The sequence below is a fragment of the Cupressus sempervirens genome, chromosome 1 (genome assembly GCF_028749045.1).
Source record: "Cupressus sempervirens isolate cs-2001-9-10 chromosome 1, ASM2874904v1, whole genome shotgun sequence".
Lineage (NCBI taxonomy): Eukaryota > Viridiplantae > Streptophyta > Pinopsida > Cupressales > Cupressaceae > Cupressus > Cupressus sempervirens.
Window position 1 is genome coordinate 607,293,116 of NC_143118.1, and position 14,495 is coordinate 607,307,610.

The following is a 14,495-nucleotide window of genomic DNA, read 5'->3' on the forward strand; positions in this document are numbered from 1 at the left end:
AATAGAACAATGTAGGTAAGGGAAGTCGGCAAAATGGATCCGTAACTTCAAGAAAAGGATTGGCTCTGAGGGCTGGGCCTAGGGGTCTGCGCCCTGAACTCGTGGGCTGTTGGTAGCCTGCCTGAGCTGCTCCTGCGATGAGGGTTGGCCGTCGCATGCCGATCGGGCAATGAACGCAGGATGCCCCCTTCAGAGGGCTTTCCCTAGGCGGCGAACAATTGACTCAAAACTGGTACGGACAAGGGGAATCTGACTGTTTAATTAAAACAAAGCATTGCGATGGTCCATGCGGATGTGATGCAATGTGATTTCTGCCCAGTGCTCTGAATGTCAAAGTGAAGAAATTCAACCAAGTGTGGGTAAACGGCGGGAGTAACTATGACTCTCTTAAGGTAGCCAAATGCCTCGTCATCTAATTAGTGATGCGCACGAATGGATTAATGAGATTCCCACTATCCCTATCTACTATCTAGCGAAACCACAGCCAAGGGAATAGGCTTGGCAAAATTAGTGGGGAAAGAAGACCCTATTGAGCTTGACTCCAGTCTGACTTTGTGAAATGACTTGAGAGGTGTAGAATAAGTGGGAGCTTTTGGGCACAAGTGAAATACCACTACTTTTAACGTTATTTTACTTATTTTGTGAGGTGGAGACGGGGCAATGCCCCTATTTTTTGCCTTAAGGTGCGTCTAGGCACGTCGATCCAGGTGGAAGACATTGTTAGGTGGGGATTTTGGCTAGGGTGGCACATCTGTTAAAAGATAACACAGGTGTCCTAAGATGAGCTCAACGAGAAGAGAAATCTCGTGTGGAACAAAAGGGTAAAAGCTCATTTGATTTTGATTTTCAGTATGAATACAAACTATGAACTGAAACTTGTGCGTGATCCAAAAGCGGGTAACTTTTTTTTTTTTTTTTTTGTAATGCCCAAAATTTAGTGCTTTTCGCTGTACAGGGCCTCCCATGATTTTTTTTTGTTTTTTTTTTTTTCCCCTTGTCGACCTGTAGAACCAAAATCAGTATGCAAAGAACATTAACAAATAAAGTAAACATTCACAAACCAAAAACTAAATTCACATATATGCTTAGACCAAGGAAGAAAACAAGAAGTGCAAACCTCACAAGAAAAAGCACTCCATGCTTTCTTGATTCTGTAGATGTGTCCTTTTGCTGTGGATGTATGCTCAAGATGCTCAAAAGCTGCTTCAATGGAGATGGGTAATGGTAAATTGGTAGCTTTGTGAGCTCTCAATTTGGCATTATAAGGGTAATATTGATGGCTTTGGTTCTCAAAATGGCATGGTAACTTTAGCTCAAATATTATTGATGAAATGTCTTGGGATGAGATTCAATTTATAGGCTAAGGGGTAGAGAGATGGAGGGCTTAGATGCAAGGATGGATGAAGGCTTAAGGAGGGCTAAGATGCACTCAAAGGGGAGCACATGGATTGTTCTTGTTTAGCACCAATGGGAAGGTGCCACTTGTCACAAGGAGGATGAGTGTGAGAGGGTAGGGTAAAGGGTTGGTTAAAGGCATGATGAGTGGGGTTGAGTATGTAAGAGCGATGTAAGAGGAATGAGTGTGGAAGAGGGAAGAGTGTGGAAGATGGGTGTAAGAGTCATGAGTGGTTTTGTAAGAGTCTTTTATGGTTTGTAAGAGCACTCATGACTTAGTGGTTGGGTTTTTTGAGGGGAGACTTTGGTTTGGATTAGGAAAGTCTTAAACTTGTTTAAGGAATGTGACAACATTAGGGAGTGGATTAGGCTTGGGTTTAGGATTAGATTAGAGATGTTAGAGATGTGCAAGTGGATGGCATTAGTGAGGGTGGATGAGTTAGTGGCTAAGCTTGGTTAGTATGGGTGGATGGGGTGGATTAGGCTAAATGGAGGATTAGAGATAGGTTAGGGGTTTTTGAATTTGAGGATTTCATTTATCAAATAGATTTATTTAATAAATGGGGATTTTTGGAATTAGATAGGAGAAAAGGATTTAATTGATAAATAATAGATTATTTTATTTATCAATTAGGACTATAGATGATTAATTAAATTAATCAACTAGGGGATGACAAAGGATTAATTAAATAGAAATTTAATTAATAATGCCTTTTTAGATAACTAAATAGGATTACTAAAATAGTGTAATCAAATTTAGGTGTCTACAAGACCCACTCTGGCGACCCAGTCGGGTTGCCCGAGGCTGGGGTGACAGAGATGGGTTGACCTGGTCGGGTGACCCAAGTTTGGTCGACCTAGGCGTGCGATCCTGGCTGGGGACAGCAAGTCGATTCTATAAGTTTGCTTGCCAATTTTGCTAGCCAGGTTGGCTCACCAAGTCATCTAACCATGTGGTCTTTGCCAAATCAAGAATTGACTCTTTAACTCTGCTCACAGCTCGTCAAGCTGGCTCACCAAGATGACTTACCGTCTTGCCTCACCAGGTTACCCCACAAGGTTGCCTCTTCTTTAAGATCGCTCACCATGTCAGCTCCCCAAGTCACCTCACTGAGTCGACTATTCAAGTTGCCTTACCAAGTCGATACCTTAAGTTTGCTCACCAAGTCAACTCTTTAAGTTCGCTCACCAGGTCAACCCGCCCAAGTTGCCTCTTTAAGTTTGTTCGCCAGGTCGGCCCGCCCAAGTCGCATCAGTGGGCTAACTCGCCAAGTCACTCCACAAAGTTGACTCTTTAAGTGCGCTCACCAAGTCAGCTCACCAAGTCGACTCACCATCTCGCCTCGATAAGTTGGCTTGCCGAGTTACCCCATCAAGTCGTCGCCTCTTTAAGCCCACTCACCGTGTCAGCTCGTCAGGTCGGCTCACCAACTGGACTAATCAAGTAGGCCCACCAAGTCATCTCAAGGATAGCTCCTCACCATGAGTTGCCTCACCATGTTGACTCAATGAGTCACCTCACCATGTTGACTCTTTGAGCCTGCTCGCCACGTTGCCTCACCAAGTCGACTCGAGTACGTTGCCAAGTCGACTGTTTAAGTTCACTCGCCAGGTCGACTCGCCAAGTCAACTCACCGAGTCGCCTCACCATGTTGGCTCTCTAATACCACTTGCCAAGTCACCCCACCAACTTGCCCCATTAGGCCCACTCACCACATCACCCTGTTAGGCCCACTCTTACCAAGTGGACTCTTTAAGTCTGCTCATAAATTCAAGCCACCAAGTACTCTCACCAAGTCGACTCTTTAAGTCCTTTCATCAAGTCACCCCACAAAGTACTCTCACCAAGTCAACTCTTTAGGTCCGTTCATAGAGTCACCCCACCAAGTCGACCCTTCAAGTGCATTCATCAAGTCACCCCACCAAGTTGACTCTTTAAGTTCATTCATCAAGTCACCCTGCCAGGTCAGCCCACAAATTACTCTCACCAAGTCGACTCTTTAAGTTCATTCATCAAGTCACCCTGCCAGGTCGGCCCACCAAGTGGACTCTTTAAGTTCGTTCATGAAGTCACTCTGCCAAGTCAGCCCACTAGGTCGACTCTTTAAGTTTGTTCATCAAGTCACCCCGCCAGGTTAGCCCACCAACTACTCTCACCAAGTCGACTCTTTAAGTTTTCTCACCAAGTCACTCCGCCAGGTCGACCCATGAGGTACTCTCACCAGGTCGACTCTTTAGGTTTGTTCATCAGGTCACCCCACCGAGTACTCTCACCAAGTTGACTCTTTAAGTTCGTTCATCAAGTCGCTCCGCCAGGTCAGCCCACCAAGTACTCTCACCAAGTCGACCCTTTAAGTTCAGTCATCAACTCACCCCGCCAGGTCGGCCCACCAAGTACTCTCACAAATTTGACTCTTTAGGTTCGTTCATCAATTCACCCCGCCAGCTCGGCCCACCAAGTTCTCTCACCAGGTTGACTCTTCAAGTTCGTTCATCAAGTCACCCCGCCAGTTCGACCCACCAAGTACTCTCACAAAGTCGACTCTCTAAGATTGTTCGTCAAGTCACCCTGCCAGGTCAGCCCACCAAGTACTCTCACCAAGTCACCCCACTAGTTTGACCCACCAAGTCAACTCTTTAAGTTTGTTCATCAAGTCACCCAGCCAAGTCAACCCACCAAGTACTCTAACCAAGTCGATTCTTCAAGTGCATTCATCAAGTCACCCGACCAAGTACTCTCACCAAGTCGACTCTTTAACTATGTTCATCAAGTCACCCCACCAAGCACTCTCACCACGTCAACTCTTTAGGTCTTTTCATAAAGTCACCCCACCAAGTTGACCCTTCAAGTGTGTTCATCAAGTCACCCCACCAAGTACTCTTACCAATTCGACTCTTTAAGTCTTTTCATCAAGTCACCACACCAAGTACTCTCACCAAGTCAACTCTTTAGGACCGTTCATCAAGTCACCTCGCCAAGTCGACCCTTGAAGTTTGTTCATCAAGTCACCCCACCAATTACTCCGACCAAGTCAACTCTTTAAGTTAGTTCACAAAGTCACCCAACTAGGTCGGCCCACCAAGTACTCTCACCAAGTCGACTCTCTAAGTCTGTTCATCAGGTCACCCCACCAAGTACTCTCACCAAGTCAACTCTTTAGGTCCATTCATCAAGTCACCCCACAAATTTGACCCTTCAAGTTCGTTCATCAAGTCACCCCACCAAGTTGACTCTTTAAGTCCTTTAATCAAGTCACCCCACCAAGCCGACTCTTTAAGTCTGTTCATCAAGTCACCGGAAGAACTACTCTCACCAAGTCGACTCTATAAGTCCGTTCATCAAGTCGGCCCACCAAGTACTCCCACCAAGTCGACTCTTTAAGTCCATTCATTAGTTCACCCTGCCAAGTACTCTCACCAAGTCAACTCTTTAGGTCCATTCATCAAGTCACCCCGCCAAGTCGACCCTTCAAGTCCGTTCATCAAGTCGCCCTGCCAAGTACTCTCACCAAGTCGACCCTTTAAGTCCTTTCATCAAGTCACCCCACCAAGTCGACTCTTCAAGTCCATTCATCAAGTCACCAGAACAAGTACTCTAACCAAGTCGACTCTTTAAGTCCATCCATAAAGTCACCCCACCAGGTCGGCCCACCAAGCCGACTCTTTATGTTCGTTCATCAGTTCACCCTGCCAAGTACTCTCACAAAGTTGACTCTTTAAGTTTGCTCATCAAGTCAAGCCACCAGGTACTCTCACCAAGTCGACTCTTTGAGTCCATTCATCAAGTCGCCCCACCAAGTACTCTAACCAAGTTGATTCTTCAAGTGCATTCATCAAGTTGCCCCACCAAGTACTCTCAGCAAGTTGACTCTTTAAGTCCTTTCATCAAGTCACCCCACCAAGTACTCTCACCAAGTCAACTCTTTAGGTCCGTTCATAGAGTCACCCCACCAAGTTGACCCTTCAAGTGCATTCATCAAGTCACCCCACCAAGTCGACTCTTTAAGTTCATTCATCAAGTCACCCCGCCAGGTCAGCCCAAAAATTACTCTCACCAAGTCGACTCTTTAAGTTCGTTCATCAATTTACCTCGCCAGGTCGGCCCACCAAGTGGACTCCTTAAGTTTTTTCATGAAGTCACTCTGCCAAGTTGGCCCACTAGGTCGACTCTTTAAGTTCTTTCATCAAGTCACCCCGCCAGGTCCACCCACCAACTACTCTCACCAAGTCGACTCTTTAAGTCTGCTCACCAAGTCACCCCGCCAGGTCGGCCCACCAAGTACTCTCACCAGGTCGACTCTTTAGGTTTGTTCATCAGGTCACCCCACCGAGTACTCTCACCAAGTTGACTCTTTAAGTTTGTTCATCAAGTCACTCTGCTAGGTCGACCCACCAAGTACTCTCACCAAGTCGACCCTTTAAGTATGGTCATCAACTTACCCTACCAGGTTGGCCCACCAAGTACTCTCACAAAGTCGACTCTTTAGGTTCGTTCATCAATTCACTCTGCCAGCTCGGCCCACAAAGTTCTCTCACCAGGTCGACTCTTTAAGTTCATTCATTAAGTCACCCCGCCAGTTTGACCCACCAAGTACTCTGACAAAGTTGACTCTCTAAGTTCGTTCATCAAGTCACCATGCCAGGTCAGCCCACCAAGTACTCTCACCAAGACACCCCGCTAGTTTGACCCACCAAGTCGACTCTTTAAGTTCGTTCATCAAGTCACCCGGCCAAGTTGGCCCACCAAGTCGACTCTTTAAGTTCGTTCATAAAGTCACATGACCAGGTCAGCCCACCAAGTACTCTCACCAAGTTGACTCTTTAAGTTTGATCATCAATTCACCCAGCCAGGTCGGCCCACCAAGTCACCAAGTACTCTCACCAAGTTGACTCTCTAAGTTCGTTCATCAAGTCACCCTGCCATGTCGGCCCACCAAGTTGAATCTTTAAGTCCATTCATCAAGTCACTGTTCTGATCTAGCCGAGCCATTCTGGCCGAGCCATGCTGGCTGAGCCAATCTGGGCGAGCCATTCTGGCCGACCCGATCTGGCCGAGCCGTTCTGGCCGAGCCATGCTGGCCGAGCCGATTTGGGCGAGCCATTCTGGCTGACCTGATCTAGGTGAGCCATTCTGGCTGAGTGGATCTGGGTGAGCTTTTCTGGTTGAGCCATGCTAGTCGAGCCGATCTGGCCGGGCCATGATGGTCGAGTTGATCTGGGTGAGCCGTTCTGGCCGAGCCATGCTAGCCGAGCCGATCTGGGTGAGCCGATCTGGGTGAGCCATTCTGGCTGAGCCATGCTGGCCGAGCCGATCTGGGCAAGCTGTTCTGGCTGAGCCATGCTGGCCGAGCCAATCTGGGCAAGTTGTTCTGGTCGAGCTGATCTGGCTGAGCTCAAAAAATGGTGTCGTGGATGGCTGTTTGGTCCCATTTTTCATTGAATTTGATTTTTAAGGGAGTTGTCTGTGCTATCGTAGATTTCTAATGCAGATCAAGCCTCGCACTAATAGCTTATATAGGAGAGGTTGTTGCTGCAAGCCTCTCCCATGCCCCTTTCATTGATTCAGCATTGGTGTCTAGGCAGATCGGATTGTTGGGTTTTCAAACGGTGTATGCTGATGTTGAATCAATGAAAGGGGTATGAAGCGATCTCAGTGCTTTTCCTCAGCTCTCCTTTAGATCATGTTTTCTGATGACTCAATTTTGGAAAAAGTGAGGCAGCAGTTGCCAATCCATGGTGTGTCTTTCTGGTGATTTTAAAACTTGATCTAAACGTGAGCCCTTGTCTAGCACTCTGGCGTTGCTTGGTATAATGGCAATTTTCTATGGGTGCTCGACGCTCTAGCAATTTTTCATGGTGTACTTATCGTGGCTACATGGGAGCTTTAATATTGAAAGCTCTTGGAAAAAAATGGTGGCCAAGCCATGCTGGCCGACCCGATCTGGCTTAGCCATTTTCGTCGACCTGATCTGGCTCTTCTTTCTCACTCCATCGGCACGAATTCGGGAGTTGGTCGACAATGATTGTCATTCCAATGTGTCATTGCGGTGATCTGGAGAGCGATGCTAAGGGCAGGAGCTTGCGTCTAGCATTTGGGGATGTTTGTGCAAGCGAGCAGGGGAGCTTCTCTTATCGGAACCTCTCTGTGGCCTTTGAATATAGACCCAGTGCCGACGATATCGATGGATACGAGCCTTGGATTATAAAATTGTTTAGCTAACATTGGTTTTTGTGAGAGATGGGTACGAAAGCACTTCCCGATCAATACACGGGAGTCCCCTAAGATCACCTCTATAACAACTCGATCGGCACAACATTGGGAATGGTTTGACAGCAGTTGTCGTTCCAATGTGTCATCTAGATGTCTTGGAACGTAGCCTTTCAAGGGTAAGCTCGCATCTAGCACTTGGATTGTGCGTCGTCAGAAGTGAATGGAGAGATCTCTCTGTGAATGGCGGCATGGTGATTGCAAAAGAAAATTGACTTAGTAGTCGGAGCATTGGCCTCGGGCCATTGTGACGGCCTTGCAATTTCTCTATAATTGCAACCTATGTTTGCGCAGTAGCAGAGGTTGCATGTAAGATTGGCCTTTGTTCTTGACAGTTCCAAGTACTCTCACCAAGTCACCAAGTCACAATGCTAGCTATCCTGATCTGGGCGAGCCATGCTAGTCGAGCCGATCTGGGCGAGCCATGCTGGTCGAGCCGATCTGGGCGAGCCATGCTGGCCAACCCGATCTGGGTGAGCCATTCTAGCCAACCTGATCTGGTCGAGCTCCAAAAATGGTGTCGTAGATGGCTGTTTGGTCACATTTTTCATTAAATTATATTTTTAAGGGAGTTATCCTTGCTATCGCAGATTTCTAATGCAAAGCGAGCCTCGCACTAATAGCTTATATAGGAGAGGTTGTTGCGGCGAGCCTCTCCCATGCCCCTTTTATTGATTCAACATTGGTGTCTAGGCGGATCGGATTGTTGGGTTTTCAAATGGTGTATGCTGATGTTGAATGAATGAAAGGGTCATGAAGCGATCTCAGTGCTTTTCCTTGGCTCTCCTTTAGATCATGTTTTCCAATGACTCAATTTTGGAAAAGGTGAGGCAGTGGTTGCCAATCCATGGCATGTGTTTTTGGTGATTTTAAAACTTGATCTAAATGTGAGCCCTTGTCTAGCACTCCGGCGTTGCTTGGTATAATGGCAATTTGCTATGGGTGCTCGACGCTCTAGCAATTTGTCATGGTGTACTTATCGCGGCTACATGGGAGCTTTAATATCGAAAGCTCTCGGCAAAAAATGGTGGCCGAGCCATGTTGGCCGACCCGATCTGGCTTAGCCGGTTTTGTTGACCTGACCTGGCTCTTCTTTTTCACTCCATCGGCACAAATTCGGGAGTTGTTCGACAGCGGTTGTCATTCCAATGTGTCATTACGGTGATCTAGAGAGCAATGCTAAGGGCGGGAGCTTGCGTCTAGCATTTGGGGATGTTTGTGCAAGCGATCAGGGGAGCTTCTCTTATGGGAACCTCTCCGTGGCCTTTGAATATAGACCCAGTGCCAACGATATTGATGGATACGAGCCTTGGATTATAAAATTGTTTAGCTAACATTGGTTTTTGTGAGAGATGGGTACGAAAGCACTTCCCGATCGATATGCGGGTGTTCCCTAAGATCGCCTCTATGCCAACTCGATCGGCACAACATTGGGAATGGTTCGACAGTGGTTATCGTTCTAATGTGTCATCGAGATGTCTTGGAATGCGGCCTTTCAAGGGAAAGCTCGCATCTAGAACTTGGATTGTGCGTCATCACAAGTGAATGGGGAGATCTCTCTATGAATGGCGGCATGGTGATTGCAAGAGAAAATTGACTTAGTAGTCAGAGCATTGGCCTCGGGCCATTGTGACAGCCTTGCAATTTCTCTATAATTGCAACCTATGTTTGCGTAGTAGTAGAGTTTGCATGTTAGATTGGTCTTTGTTCTTGATAGTTCAAAGTACTCTCACCAAGTCAGCAAGTCACCATGCTGGCCGACCCGATTTGGCCAAGCCATGCTGGCTGACCCGATCTGGGCGAGCCATTCTAGACGAGCCGATCTGGGTGAGCTCCAAAAACGGTGTCGTGGATGGCTCTTTGGTCACATTTTTCATTGAATTGGATTTTTAAGGGAGTTGTCTGCGCTATCGCAGATTTCTAATGCAGAGCGAGCCTCGCACTAATAGCTTATTTAGGAGAGGTTATTGCCGAGAGCCTCTCCCATGCCCCTTTCATTGATTCAACATTGGTGTCTAGGCGGATCGAATTGTTGGGTTTTCAAACGGTGTATGCTGATGTTGAATGAATGAAAGGGGCATGAAGCGATCTCAGTTATTTTCCTCGGCTCTCCTTTAGATCATGTTTTCTGATGACTCAATTTTGGAAAAGGTGAGGTAGTGGTTGTCGATCCATGGTGTGTCTTTTTGGTGATTTTAAAACTTGATCTAAACGTGAGCCCTTTTCTAGCACTCCGGCGTTGCTTGGTATAATGGAAATTTGCTATGGGTGCTCGGCGCTCTAGAAATTTGTCATGGTGTACTTATCGCGACTACATGGGAGCTTTAATATCAAAAGCTCTCGATGAAAATTGGTGGCCGAGCCATGCTGGCCGACCCGATCTGGCTTAACCATTTTTGTCGACCCGATCTGGCTCTTCTTTTCACTCCATCGGCACAAATTCGGGAGTTGTTTGACAACGGTTGTCGTTCCAATGTGTCATTGCGGTGATCTGAAGAGCGATGCTAAGGGCGGTAGCTTGCGTCTAGCATTTGGGGATGTTTGTGCAAGTGAGCAGGGGAGCTTCTCTTATCAAAACCTCTCCATGGCCTTTGAATATAGACCCAGTGCCGACGATATTGATGGATACGAGCCTTTGATTCTAAAATTGTTCAGCTAACATTGGTTTTTGTGAGAGATGGGTACGAAAGAACTTCCCGATCGATACGCGGGAGCTCCCTAAGATCGCCTCTATGCCAACTTGATTGGCACAACATTGGGAATGGTTTGACTGCGGTTGTCATTCCAATGTGTCATCGAGATGTCTTGGAACACGGCCTTTCAAGGGTGAGATTGCGTCTAGCACTTGGATTGTGCATCATCACAAGTGAATGGGGAGATCTCTCTATGAATGGCGGCATGGTGATTGCAAGAGAAAATTGACTTAATAGTCAGAGCATTGGCCTCGGGCCATTGTGACAGCCTTGCAATTTCTCTATAATTGCAACCTATGTTTGTGGAGTAGCAGAGTTTGCATGTAAGATTGTCCTTTGTTCTTGATAGTTCCAGGAGATGACCTCCGGAACTTTTGGATTGGGCCCCTTCAAGGTGAAATTCATCCAGTTGATTGGATGAGCTCGATGACCATTTCACTCCCTTGGCTCCATGAATTCAAATCCCATCCAGCTGCCGTGAAGCCATCCCAATTTTGCTATGCGAGGGCTCTCTCCCCAGAGTCATTCTCTTTGCAACAACTTCTTTGGCAAAATTTTTTTGGAATGGTTCGGTAGCAGTTGTCATTCTAATGGTGCTGTTGTGGTGGTTTCCTTGGCAGCGATCTGAAGGGCGAGCCATTGTCTAGCAGTTGGGCTGCACATCACGGGTGACAAGGGAGCCTTTGTAATCGAAAGCTCCCCATGACCATTTGATGAGAAGAGCCATTGCTTGTGTGAGCAAGGAAGAATGTAGCCTCGAATTCCAAACAAAATCAATGACATCGGATCTATAGATAAGAGTGGAATGAAGCAGCAGCCCGTTTGCTATGCACAGCTCCCCAAAGTTGCTCATCTTTCTCACTCCATCGGCACAAATTTGAGAGTTGTTCAATAGTGGTTGTCGTTCCAATGTGTCATTGTGATGATCTGGAGAGCAATGCTAAGGGTGGGAGCTTGTGTCTAGCATTTGGGATGTTTGTGCGAGCAAGCAGGGGAGCTTCTCTTATCGGAACCTCTCAATGGCCTTTGAATATATAGACCCAATGCCGACGATATCGATGGATACAAGCCTTGGATTCTAAATTTGTTCACAGCTAAGATTGGTTTTTGTGAGAGATGGGTACGAAAGCACATCTCGATTGCTACGCAGGAGCTACCTAAGGTTGCCTCTGTGCCAACTCGATCGGTACAACATTGGGAATGGTTCGACAACGGTTGTCGTTCCAATGTGTCATCGGGGGATGTCTTGGAAAGTGGCCTTTCAAGGGTGAGTTCACATCTATCACTTGGATTGTGTGTCGTGTTGCAAGTGAATGGGGAGATCTCTCTATGAACGGCAGCATGGTGATTGCAAGAGAAAATTGACTTATTCGGAGCATTGGCCTCGGGCCACTGTAATGGCCTTGCAATTTCTCTTTAATTGCAACCTATGTTTGCGCAATAGCAGAGTTTGCAAGTAAGATGGTCCTTATTCTAGAGAGTTCCAGGAGATGACCTCCGAAACTTTTGGATTGGGCCCCTTCAAGGTGAAATTCATCCAGTTGATTGGATGAGCTTGATGACCATTTCAGTCCCTTGGCTCCATGAATTCACATCTCCTAACCGATGACAATCTTTTGCTCCTTAGACGACCTCATAATAAATTGGGTCGTGGATGGTTGTTTGGTCAAAATTTTCAACAATTTGGATTTTTATGGCGGATGTCGGTGTGTTCGCTAATTTCTAATGCAGAGTGAGCCTCGCACTAATAGCTTTTATAGGAGAGGTTGTTGCCATGAACCTCTCCCATGTCCCTCTCATTGATTCAACGATGGTGTCAAGGCGGATGGAAATGTCAGATTTTGAAATGGTGGACGCCAATGTTGAATCAATTGGAGGGGCATGAAGCCCACCCTCGAGGTGCTATTCCTCGACTCTCCTTTAGATCATGTTTTCTTGTCACTCAGCTAGCACAATTTCAGAAAGCAGTTGGGCTGCGTGTCATGAGTGACAAGGGAGCCTTTGTGATCGGAAGCTCCCCATGGCCATTCGATGAGAAGAGCCATTGCTTGTGTGAGCAAGGATGAATGAAGCCTTGGATTCCAAACGAAATCAACGACATCAGATCTATATATAAGAGCGGAATGAAGCAGCAGTGCATTTGTGATGCGCGGCTCCCCAAAGTTGCTATTCTTTCTCACTCCATCAGCACAAATTCGGGAGTTGTTCGACAACGGTCATCGTTCCAATGGTGTCATTGTAGCGAAATTTGTTCACAGCTAAGATTGGTTTTTGTGAGAGATGGGTATGAAAGCACATCCCGATTGCTACGCGGGAGCTCCCTAAGGTCACCTCTATGCCAACTCGATCGACACAACATTGGGAATGGTTCGACAGTGGTTGTCATTCTAATGTGTCATCGGGGGATATCTTGGAAAGTGGTCTTTCTTTCAAGGGTGAGCTCGCGTCTAGCACTTGGGTTGTGCGTCGTGTCACAAGTGAATGGGGGATGTCTTGGAAAGTGGTCTTTCTTTCAAGGGCGAGCTTGCGTCTACCACTTGGATTGTGCGTCACATCACAAGTGAATGGGGAGATCTCTCTATGAATGGCGGCATGGTGATTGCAAGAGAAAATTGACTTAGTCAGAGCATTGGCCTCGGGCCATTGTGACGGCTTCGCAATTTCTCTTTAATTGCAACCTATGTTTGCACAGTAGCAGAGTTTGCATGTAAGATGGGCCTTGTTCTTAAGATGGCTGTTTGGTAGGAATTTTAAAGGATTTGGATTTTTAAGGCAGTTTTTAGTGTGTTCACTAATTTCTAATGCAGAGCGAGCCTCACACTAATAGCTTATATAGGAGAGGTGGTTGCCGCAAGCCTCTCCCGTGCCCCTCTCATTCATCAATGCCGGTGTCAAGGTTGATGGATATGTCAGATTTTGAAATGGTGGATGCCGATGTTGAATCAATTAGAGGGGCATGAAGCCCATCCTGGATGTGCTATTCCTTGACTCTCCTTTAGATCATGTTTTCTTGTCACTCAGCTGGTGCAATTTTGGAAAAAGGTTTGGCAGTGGTTGCCAACCCTCACCGCGTCTACTTGGTGATTTTAAAACTCGATCTAAAATGGGAGCCCTCGTCTAGCACCTCCGTCTGGAGTTTCTTGGGTATTGCATAAATTTATGCCATCGGTGCGAATCCCTGAATGAATGCCTATGCTTGGACCCTCTCTTAGATCACCTTCTTCGATCACTCGACCGACGCAACTAAGGAAGAGACTTGGCAGTGGTTGCCATTCTACAGCGCGTCTGTTCAATGATTTTGAAGTTGATCTAATGGAGAGCCCTTGTCTCTAGCCATGACGTGGGTGCTTGGCGCTCTAGAAAAACTTTTTGTGTGCCTATCGTGGCTACAATGGGAGAGGTGGTTGCCGCGAGCCTCTCCCGTGCCCCCCTCATTGATTCAACAATGCTATCAGGGCAGATGAATATGTCATATTTTGAAAGGGTGGATGCCGACGTTGAATCAATTAGAGGGGCATGAAGCCCACCCTCGAGGGTGCTATTCCTCGACTCTCCTTTAGCTCATGTTTTCTTGTCACTCAACTAGCACAATTTCGAAAAAAGGTTTGGCTACGGTTGCCAGCCCTCAACGCGTCTACTTGGTGATTTTAAAACTCAATCTAAAATAGGGGCCCTCGTCTAGCACCTCTGTCTGGTGTTGCTCGAGTATTGTATAAATTTATGCCATCGGCGCAAATCCCCCAACAAATGCCTACGCTTGGACCCTCTCTTAGATCACCTTCTTCAATCACTCGACTGACGCAACTACAGAAGAGACTTGGCAGCGGTTGCCATTCTACAGCGTGTCTGTTCAGCAATTTTGAAGTTGATCTAATGGTGAGCCCTTGTCTCTAGCCATGAGGTGGGTGCTTGGCGCTCTAGCAAAAATTTTTGTGTGCCGATCATGGCTACAATGGGAGAGGTGGTTTCGATGAGCCTCTCCCATGCCCCCCTCATTGATTCAACGCCGCTGTCAGGGTGGATGGAATTGTCAAATTTTGAAATGGTGGACGCCGACATTGAATCAATTAGAGGGGCATGAAGCCCACCCTTGAGGTTGCTATTCCTGGACTCTCCTTTAGATCATGTTTTCTTGTCAC